The sequence below is a fragment of the Camelus bactrianus genome, chromosome 1, assembly GCF_048773025.1.
Source record: "Camelus bactrianus isolate YW-2024 breed Bactrian camel chromosome 1, ASM4877302v1, whole genome shotgun sequence".
Classification (NCBI taxonomy): Eukaryota; Metazoa; Chordata; class Mammalia; order Artiodactyla; family Camelidae; genus Camelus; species Camelus bactrianus.
In genome coordinates this window covers 87,392,968-87,403,868 of record NC_133539.1, presented here as the reverse complement: position 1 = coordinate 87,403,868, position 10,901 = coordinate 87,392,968, and the positions used below count along the sequence as shown (strand labels likewise).

The 10,901-nt window shown below is 35.9% G+C and overlaps 1 non-coding gene across 1 annotated transcript; it reads left to right on the top strand.

The window, feature by feature from the left end:
• The first annotated feature begins 1,805 nt into the window (after window positions 1-1,805).
• Window positions 1,806-1,912, top strand: LOC123616027 (U6 spliceosomal RNA). Its single transcript, XR_006723891.1, has one exon. It is a non-coding gene; the product is annotated as a U6 spliceosomal RNA (small nuclear RNA).
• The last annotated feature ends 8,989 nt before the right edge of the window (window positions 1,913-10,901 follow it).

The following is a 10,901-nucleotide window of genomic DNA, read 5'->3' as shown; positions in this document are numbered from 1 at the left end:
AATACAAAGGATTATAAAGGGACTATTATGAACAATTAAATGCCAACAAGTTGGATAACTTAGAGAAAATGGATAAATTTCCAGAAACATATAACCTAGCAAAACTGTATCATGAATAAATAGAAAATCTGAACAGAAAAATGACTAGTTGAATCAGTAATCAAATTAAATTAATAAGGAAACTGAATCAGTAATCAAAAACCTCCCAACAAACAAAACCCGGGACCAGATGGCTTCACTGGTTAATTCTACCAAACATTTAAACAAGAATCAACATCAATCCTTCAAACTCTTCCAAAACACAGAAGAGAGAACTCTTCCTAATGTATTTTAAAGGCCAGCATTACCCTGATACTAAGACCAGACAAGGATGCCACAAGAAAATTATAGACTATCCCCAATGAATACAGATGCAAAAATCCTCAACAAAATATTAACAAACCAATTCAATAAAACATTAAAAGGATCATACACCATGATTATGTGGGATTTATTCCACTGATGCAAGGATGGTTCAACATCTGCAAACCAATGTGACATGCCATGTTAACAAAATGAAGTATAAAAATCATATAATCATTTCAATAGATGCAGAAAAAGCATTTGACAAAAGTCCTCATGATTTATGAAAAAAACTCAACAAAATGTATATAGACACAAGTCCCTCAATAAATTCAGGCCATATATGACAAGCCCACAGATAACATCATATGTAATTGTGAAAAGCTGAGTTTTTTCCCTAAAATCAGGAAAAAGACAAGGATGCTCATTCTCACTTTTATTCAACATAATATTGATAGTTCTAACCAGAGCAATTAGACAAGAATAATAAAAGGTATTCATATTGGAGAAGAAAATTCTAAAGACTCCACCCAAAAATTGTTAGAGCTACAAACAAGTTCAGTTAACTTGCAGGATACAAACATCAATATATGAAAACCTGTTGCTTTCCCATACACTAATAACTATCATTATTATAAAGAGAAACTGACAATTCCATATACAACTGCATCAAAACAATAAAATGCTCAGGTATAAATTTAACCAAGGAAGTGAAATAACTGTATACTGAAAACCATAAAACATTGATGAAATAAATTGAAGACACAAATAATTAGATATTCCATGCTCATAAATCAGAAGAACTAATACTGTTAAAATGTCCATACTACCCAAAGCCATCCATAGATTCAATGCAACCCCTACCAAATGTCCAATAACATTTTTCACAGTAATAGAGAAAATTCTATAATTTGTATGGAACCACACAAGACCCCAAATAACCAAAGCAATTTTAGGAAAAAAGAACAAAGTTGGAGGCATCATATTTCCATAATTCAAACTATATTACAAAGCTATTGCCATCAAAACAGCTTTGTGTCAGCATTAAAAATAGACACATTGATAGACAGATCAGAATTGAGAGCCCAGAAATAAATCCATGCATATGTGGTTAATTTATGACAAAAGAGCCAATATATACAATGGGAAAAGAACAATCTCTTCAGTAAATGGTGTTGGAAAAACTTGACAGCCAAATACAAAAGAATAAAACTGGACCACTATCTTACACTATACACAAAAATTAACTCAAAATGAATAAAGACTTAAAAATAAGACCTGAAACCACAAAACTCCTAGAAGAAAACATAGGCAGTAAACTCCTTGACATCAGTCTTGGTGAGGAATTTTTGGCAATGACTCCAGAAACAAAGGCAACAAAAATAAATAGGTGGGACTGCATAAAACTAAAAACCTTCTGCACAGCAAAGGAAACCATCACAAAAATTAAAAGGGAATACACTGTGTTCACTTTGGAAGCACATACACTAAAACTGAAACAATACAGAGAAACTTAGCATGGCCTCTGCACAAGGATGACACACAAATCCATGAAGCAGTCCATCTTTTTCTGACATAAATCTTATCAATGTTCTCCTAGCGCAGGCTACCAAGGCAATAGAAATAAAAGCCAAAATAAACAAATGGGACCTTATAAACTTCTGCACAGCAAAGCAACTAGAAATAAAATGAAAAGACAACCTACAGAATGAGAGAAAATATTTGCAAACAACGTGATTGACAAGGGCTTACTTTCCAGAATATACAAACAGCTCATACAACTCGATAATCGAAACAACAACCCAACCCAAAAATGAGCAGAATATCTAAACAAGCAATTCTCCAATAAAGACATACAAATGGCCAATAGCACATGAAAAAATGTTCAGTATTGTGAATTATCAGAGAAATGCAAAACAAAATTATAATGAGGTATCAAGTCACACTGGTCAGAATGGCCATCATTAAAAAGTCCACAAACAATATGTGCTGGAGAGGGTATGAGAAAAGGAAATTCTCCTACACTGCTGGTGAGAATGTAGTTTGGTGCAGACATTATGGAAAACAGTACGGTGATTCCTTAAAAAACTGAAAATAGACTTATGCCCAGAGTGGGTTCCTAGTATATCCATGTATATCCAGAGGAAACTCTAATTCAAAAAGATACATGCACCTCAATGTTCATACTAGCACTATTTACAATAGCCAAGACATGGAAACAACCTAAATGTCCATCGACAGATGAATGGATAAAGAAGTCGTGGTATATTTATATGATGGAATACTACTCAGCCATAAAAAAAGAATAAAATAATGCCATTTGCAACAACATGGATGGACCTGGAGATTGTCATTCTAAGTGAAGTAAGCCAGAAAGAGAAAGAAAAATGCCATATATTACTTATATGTGGAATCTTAAAAAATGACACCATGAACTTATAGAAAACAAATTTATGTTTATCTGGGGGGAAGAGTACGGTGGAGCAATAAATTGGGAGCGTGGGATTTGCAGATACTATCTACTGTAAATAAAATAGGTACACAGCAAGGTCCTGTGGTATAACACAGGGAACTATATTCAGTATCTTTTAACAGCCTATAGTGAAAAAGAATACAAAAAGGAATATATATATATATATAACTGAATCACTAATTCTGTACACCAGAAATTAACACAACACTGTAAACCAACTATACTTCAATTAAAAAAAAAAAATTTAAAAAAAGCAACTCACCAAACTGGAGAAAACATTTTCCATTTATACCTGAAAAGGGGTTAACATCCAAGATAAATAAAGAACTAATACAAGTCAATAACAGAGTACTAAATATGCTATTTTTAAAAGGGGCAGAGGATCTGAATAGATATTTTTCCAAAGAAGACATACAGATGGCCAAAGGGTACATGAAATGGTGCTCAACATCACTATCAGAGAAATGCAAATCTAAACCACAACGAGATATCCCCTCACACCTGTTAGAATGTCTGTTATAAAGATAAGAATCAACAAAGTATTGGGGAGAAAGGGGAAACTTGGTTCACTGTTGTTGAGAACTTAAATGGGTGCAGTCACTATTGAAAATATGGAGGTTCCTCAAAAAATTCTGTGCTATTTATGCAAAGGATACAAAACACTAACTCCAAAAGATACCTGAACATGCTTTTCACTGCAGCATTATTTACAATAGCCAAGACATGGAAGCAACTTACATGTCTGTGGATAGATGAAGAAAATGTGATTTTATGTTATATAGATAGATAGATAACCCTTGAACAACACTAGGGTTAAGGGTGCTGACCCTTCATACAGTCAAAAATCTGAGTATATCTTTATAGTCAGGACTCCCTATCTGTAGTTCTACATCCTCAGATTGAACCAACCACCAATTGTTTAGTACTGTAGTACATATTTATTGAAAAAAATCTGCATATAAGTTGACCCTTGCAGTTCATAGTTCAAACCTACATTGCTCAAGGGTCAACTGTATGTGTATATATACATATATACACATATACATATATATACTGGAATTTATCCTTCCATAAAAAGGGAAATCTTGCCATTTGTGACAATTTGGATGGAATTTGAGGGTATTTATAATACTAAGTGAAATAATTCAGAGAAAGACAAATACCATATGATCTCACTTTTATGTGGAACCTAAAAAACTGAATTCATGGATGTAACGAATACACTGGTCATTGCCAGAGGTAGGGGTGTGGGGTGGGCCAAATGGGTGAGAGTGGTCAAAAGGTACAAACTTAAAAATAAGTATAATTCTGAAATACACCAAGTCAGTAGATACATGTGAATAAGTGGGTTTGATAACAAATTATTTTCATTAAGTATGAAATTTTCAACATTTGTATAGCTAACCAAGTAAAATTCAAGCTGAAAATTCTTATAAACGCACTTAGGTAATACATGTGAGGGGAAGGTGCAACAGAAAGCATCTATATCCACTTTTTAGATAAAGTCAAGATGTGTTTTTATTAGGGCCTACTAACATCTTGCTTCCTAAGAAACTGAAGACATATAAATGATTGATTTTGGTATTGGTATTTTTAAGGGAAATTTTTATTGTTGCTGTAAATGGCCACAATGTCAAACATAATTCACATTTAAACTTTAAAAATATTCAGTACTTGATATTAATTTCAAATTGACGTGAAGTAGGTACACGTACATGTGAAGATAACCTGCATATAGTTTCATGTTATTAATATCATAATAAATGGAATATTATGAGATAGTAATTAAACATGGAGCATTAACTTATACTTATTCTAACAAATCCTTACTTCCAGCATCATGTTCAATAGAAGTAATCTCATTTTAAGCTAAGGGATTCTCATTAGCTCCTATTATCTTTGAAAAATAGTGGACACATTAAGTTGGATTATATACTGTACTCATGAACTCTTACTTGATGAGCATTTGATTTTTTAAATAGATTTTCCATTAACCTTTGCTGAAAAGACTAATATTTTTCAGAAAGCAAACAGTAATTTAATACAATCACAGTATATTTTTATTTCACCAAACTCACAAACTTAAATCACTAGGCTTTAGTGCTGGATTGCATTTGTGGCATTGTTTCACTCAGTTGTTCATTATCTCTGTTTATTTTTTTTCACCAAACTCTTCGTCTTTAACTGCACTCTCTCCTTAATTTCATATATCCCATTATATCCAAATACTTGTCATTTATGCGTTCTTAATATCTCTGAAATTTACCTTTGCCTTTCCTTTCCCATTATGTTGAATTTGTTTAACACTTCATCAATGACATGACAAAACTTACAGGAAGGAACCAATTATGAAGTCTATTGTGTCCTTATTCATGAAGGGAGAGGGCTTATATAAAGGATGAGGTTCTTTTTAGGAAGGTAAACTTATTCTGTTTGTTTTATTATCCACTCACCTACAAAATGTTAGCAAGTTCTTCAACAAAATAAAACAAGCAGCAAAGGACATTATGCCTCCATGGATTCCATGCTGATGAAGTGTTGGTAAACCTTAATGAAATCAGGAAATTTCAGTGACTACCTAGGCCAGCTGCCTAGGCCAAAACTGCAGCTCCACAGCTGCCCTGGGTTGGTGTTCACTCAAGACTTACGGCCCTCTACGATCTGCCACAGCCCAGACACATGCAGCACTCCCTTTTGTACTATGTATGCTGCACCCAGTTAAAGTGCTTACTCTCCTTCCCTGAAAGCACCCTGTACTTTCCTTCATCTGCACTTAATTTCCTCATATTTTTTCTCCTCTATGGAATGTTTCCCAACTTTGCTGTCATTTGAATTTCAAGCCTAAATGGAACCTCTATCCTGCCTTCTTACAGTTCTCTTCAAGTGCACTGACTTTTAACTTTACCAATCTCTAAACATGGGATTTGCTTGTTTCCTAAGAAATTTATCATGAGCATTATACTTATCACTAAGTATAGCTACTCATATACCACAAATTCCATCTTGAGGATAAATTGAGTATAGAGATCATATATTAAACAATTTTCACATAGTGGGGTTCTTAATGAAAAACTTATTAAATGTTGAATAAACATATTCTCATGCTATTTTATCATATAAATTTATCATGTTATAGGAAGCACATAATATACAGTTTATAAACTGTTGCAGTCATGGGCAAAGTTGCTCATATCTCCTTTCAAGAGAGAAACTCATATAAGGTGGATTCCCATCTGATTGCTTCCTACTGTAAGTGCCATCAGGAACTGCCTCAGCTTCTTGGAACAACAGGGGAAGACGGTAGTGGTACAAAGATGGAAGGGAATGCCTTGTCCACTGTAATGAACAAGGTCTTTGAAAAGTTCACGAAGAACAATACATACAAGGGTAATGGAATGGAAGTTACACTGATACCCTGAAGAAGGATGATGATAAACAAGATGTGGCTAAGGGTGTGAGTCAGAGAACCTCCACTCTAACTTACAAAGAGGCCCTTAGCTCTCTCAGTGAATTAGGAGCAACTGAGGAACAGACACAGGGTATTATTAAGATCACTGAGCTATAAATACTATCAAATACTCAGGCTAGGCATGTCTGTTATGCTGTGTTTAGGGCCCTGGTTGAGAAAACCTGAGTTGATGAAGCTTCGAAAGGGAATACCTGTGTGGATTCCTCTGAAGATTTTAACTGAACCCCCAAGTCTTCAGAGGGAGCTCACTTTCGGCTCCTTGATACAGGAATAACCTGCAAAGGCCTCTTCCCTGCAAGGCAACCAATGCCCCTTCAAGAGCTGTCCCCATCTTTTTTCCTGGCTGCCAGATTCATAAGTAGGGTTCAAGAAGATCCCCAATGGGTATATGTTCATTTTGACAATCCATAAAGTCATCATCTAATTGGGTAGATCCAGTAACAGCTCATTGTAGGATAGAAATGGTATGTCAAGGATTGAACCTGAGCAGGACTAGAAGTAAATACTATAAGTAAATTGCATAAGTACACAGCCTAGATTCCCATGTCATCCACCCTATTTTCATCCCTCCCTCATCGTGTTATCTATGGTGTTTGAAGGGAATATTAAAAAAAAAAAAGCATGGTTTAGGGATAGATTGGCCCAGTACATAAAGCAAATAAAAAATGAATAGAGGCTATACTCCAGCCATACTTGGAGGTATCTCTGAATGACAGTGAGTGAAAATCTTCCCAATGGACAGATCTTTTACTATTGTAACTATTCACTGACTTTATGGGAAAGGAAATGTAGTCAGAGATGAGAATTTGTGGAATTATGGGCAGTGGTGAGTGGCCTAACAGTTAAAAAATTGGATTATCAGATAAAAAAAAAAGTCTAGGAGAGAGGCATGCAGACAGACAGATGCAAATGGCATCAACTGTAAAATTTTTCATGTCAAATATAAATGCCCACCAGTGAACACTATGGACAGAGCACTGAACAATCAAGTAGACAAAATTACTCAGCCAGTTGATATTAAACAGTCTTTGTTATCAGCTCTGCCAGACCTGGCAGGGCACGTACAGGAATGCAGTAATCATTGGGTTAGAAATGGAGACTACAAAGAAGTCTAAGAGCATGGATTCTCACAATCTACCTCCTGCTTTCTCAAAATGTTTAATGTGTCAAAGAAGTACCAATTCTGAAGCACCCATAATGCACGTTTCCTTGGAAAAACAAACTATCCGTTGTTACCAGGGGTAACAAGTCATTCCCAAAGGAATTGACGTCTATTCTGGTTACCAGAATTATTTTTCTTACCCACAAGAGCCCTAGCCAGCACCAACCACTGTCTAGGGACTTACAAAATGCATGATAAACAGGCATGAAGTTTCACACAATATAGCATCTAGCCAGAGAGTACATTCACACAGAAGGAGCCGCAGGATAATCCAACTGGCAAACACACTCCACTGAAAATAATTAGTATGGCTATTTCTTGAGGAAGGAAGCCCAATAAAACTCACATCACCATTACACACATCTTAAGCTTTCCCAATGGACCCATGACAATTTGGAATTACAGTGAAAGTAGCCCCTATGTAATAATTGCAGTAGAACTTTATGTTCTAGATAGAAGGTTAAAAATAGAATCTAATGGTGCAATCACATGATTTCTAAACACAGATCACAACTTAAATATTATTTAAATATTATGTAAAAAACATTTCAGACAGATGAGCAGAATTAAGCATATTTAAATCTATATTACAGACACAAATATGATTCACCACTTGAGCCTTTGAATATATTTTCAACTGGGGAAAAAAAGGAAGCCAGATCAAAACAAGCTATCAGATTAACAAACTCATTTCTACTCTCAATTCTCATAGCTAATAATGGTGTGCCACATGAAACAGTAAAACAGACAAAGGCGAACATACAGTGAATTGACTAGAAATTGCATAATTTCAGGTTTACATACGGTTTGAGGAACTTTGTAGAAATCATCTCTGCCTCAACTATTTCACACAATGTGCTGAAATGCTACTCTGAATTACATCATTTGTTTTTTGTTTTAGTGCAAGGCTCCCTATACTCATCCTATATTTTAGTACAAAAATTTTTAGATATGGATGAGAGGTGAAGGTTCGGCTTCCAGAAACAGCAGTCTGAATGGTTAGAGCCAATCTCACACATACATTGTCAAGAAAATAAATAGTCCTGTCAACAAAAGTCCCCTCCTTACCAATACAGAAGGGGCAGAGAACAATTACATAATTGGCTAAGTATTAACAAATTGCACGCATGTAAGGTAAAACAAGAATGGTTACAGGGTCTGGACAGAATTTCATGCAATTTATACAAAAAAAGTAAAAGAAAAAAATAAAAACTTTTCTCGTGCCTTGAAAGGCAAGAAAATACACCTTGTGATTGCCTCCAATCCCAGGGCCTTCCAACTTATAACCTTGGAAGTTTGCATTTACAGTTGCATGAATCAGAAGGCCCAGGACCTTGCCTTGTAAAATTAAAAAGTCCTGTGTTCTGAAGAAGACACCCTAAGGAGGACAGAGTGGGGAAGATGTGTCTCTCTTTTCTTTATTAAACAAAGGAGGCTTAAACATCACATACTTTACACACAACACTTTAACACACACTTTTACTAAGGCAGTGAGGACCAGAGATACACAAATATCAAAATATTAAAACTTTTTTTACTCCCATAAATTTTTTTTCCTCTTTTGAGTCAATAGCTCTCAAATTCCCCTTGGGTATGTTCTGAATTTGTAAATAAAATTTTACTAATATGGATTGATAGCATGGGTTTCTTCACCAGCTGTGTAGTTCTGTTTCTTTAAGAGATGTTTCCCCCAAATGGAAGAGATGATGGAGAATTCTATTTAATGAAGAAAGCAGCTAACTTAGTAGATCAGTGATTTTGAAAATGAAACCATTCAGTGCCAAGTAAGTGGGCCTTTTCTCTGAGGAACCAATTCCACAGAGCCCAAGCCCTTCCCAGACAACTTATGCCCTTTTATGGTCTTAACCTGGGGCCTAACACTGGTGCTTCCAGTCAACCTATTTTCCTGAAAATGTGGAAAGGGTGAAAGATCTAGCTCTGCTGTTCACCATACAGTCTTTTGTTCAATCGCCTGCATTTCTGTCACACAACACATCTTGCTTTCCATACCAAATATACCCTCACATTCTTTCTCCACTTTCATTGGTCAGTGGGATTTCTGCCTCCCAAAATTTAAAAAAAAAAAAAAAAAGGTCTCCCACTGTTTCTCCTTTTTCTATCCCGGTAGAATCATGTATTTATTAATTTGTACCACTTTTTTTTTCTGTCACTTCAACAGGACTTTTTACAGAAGACGAAATGAATGTTGGTAGTTGTCATCTTAAACTAGAATCCTAGACTACCATTCTGACATGTGTGCACCCTGGTGCTTTGTTCCCACAGCCTGGAATAACTCTTTTATCTCCTGCCTCATCCCTAACACATACCTGAGAAAATCCTTAGGTAAATTTGAAGACACAACGAATCCTCCCTCCAGAGTGGCATCTCAAACACATTTCCACATTTAAATAATATATCATTGTGTAGTTTTATGGGGAATTGTTCTGTTTTCTACTGCCAAAGCCACATGGTTCAGATGCTAGATTTCTTTGTTCTTTTGACAACATGTAGAATATGGATATTTGACCTAAGATGTACTCATTCGATATACCGTCTGGGACTGTGAAATCAGTTAATAATGGCACTCGGAACCATCATGTTGGCTAGGCAATATATTTCTAAGTTTATATTTTGTGCACTTAACTGTAGTTGATTTCTGACACATTCAACCAAGATCTCTGACTGATACAAATACTTCTAACTGGGTACAGGTTTCCAGCATGAGATTCTCAGGAAGTAGGAACAATTGGAGATTGAGTATTTGGCTTAATTCAGGCTGAATGCACTACAAATTTAGTTTTAGTATTAGAATCTGGCAGTCAGACATGTGCTAATGAAAGAGGTAACTAAATTGATACAGAGCATCTACTAGAAGGAGGTGCTCTTTGAAGTCTTCAGGATTTTAGTTGGCTACTCCCTACCATAGGGAAAAGGACAGAAGAAATTTAGTAACTGCAGGGTGGATTGGCTGCCACCAAAGACACAGACAGCATAGAGGGAGAAAATAACATGCTAAAATCCTTATATTATTATATTATTCATCAACCCAGGAACTATCTGTGACTTTGCTAAAGAATATCTTATCTCCTGCAGCCTCGGGGGGGAAAAAAGCAAATGAAAATTTTGATCCTATGACCTGCTGAATTACTGCTGTATTTCATCAAACTGAAGATGCTAGTAACTATAAAAGTAACATATCATTATTTTAGACACCACTGTGAAAAAAGAAACGAAAGTTACTGACCTCAACTCCTTTGGAACCTGGAAATGAGCCTCCTGGTCACAGGCTGGGAGAGGAAAGAGTTGCTGGGTGGCAAGATTCTCTCTGAGAACAGCAGTTACCCCCGCAATGGGAGCTGGAGACGCACCACGCTCTGCGGGATTTCCTCGAGGCCGAGCAGGTGCAGGCCCTTGTGAAACGCTACTCCAACTGGCTGTTTATGGGCCAGGAGCAC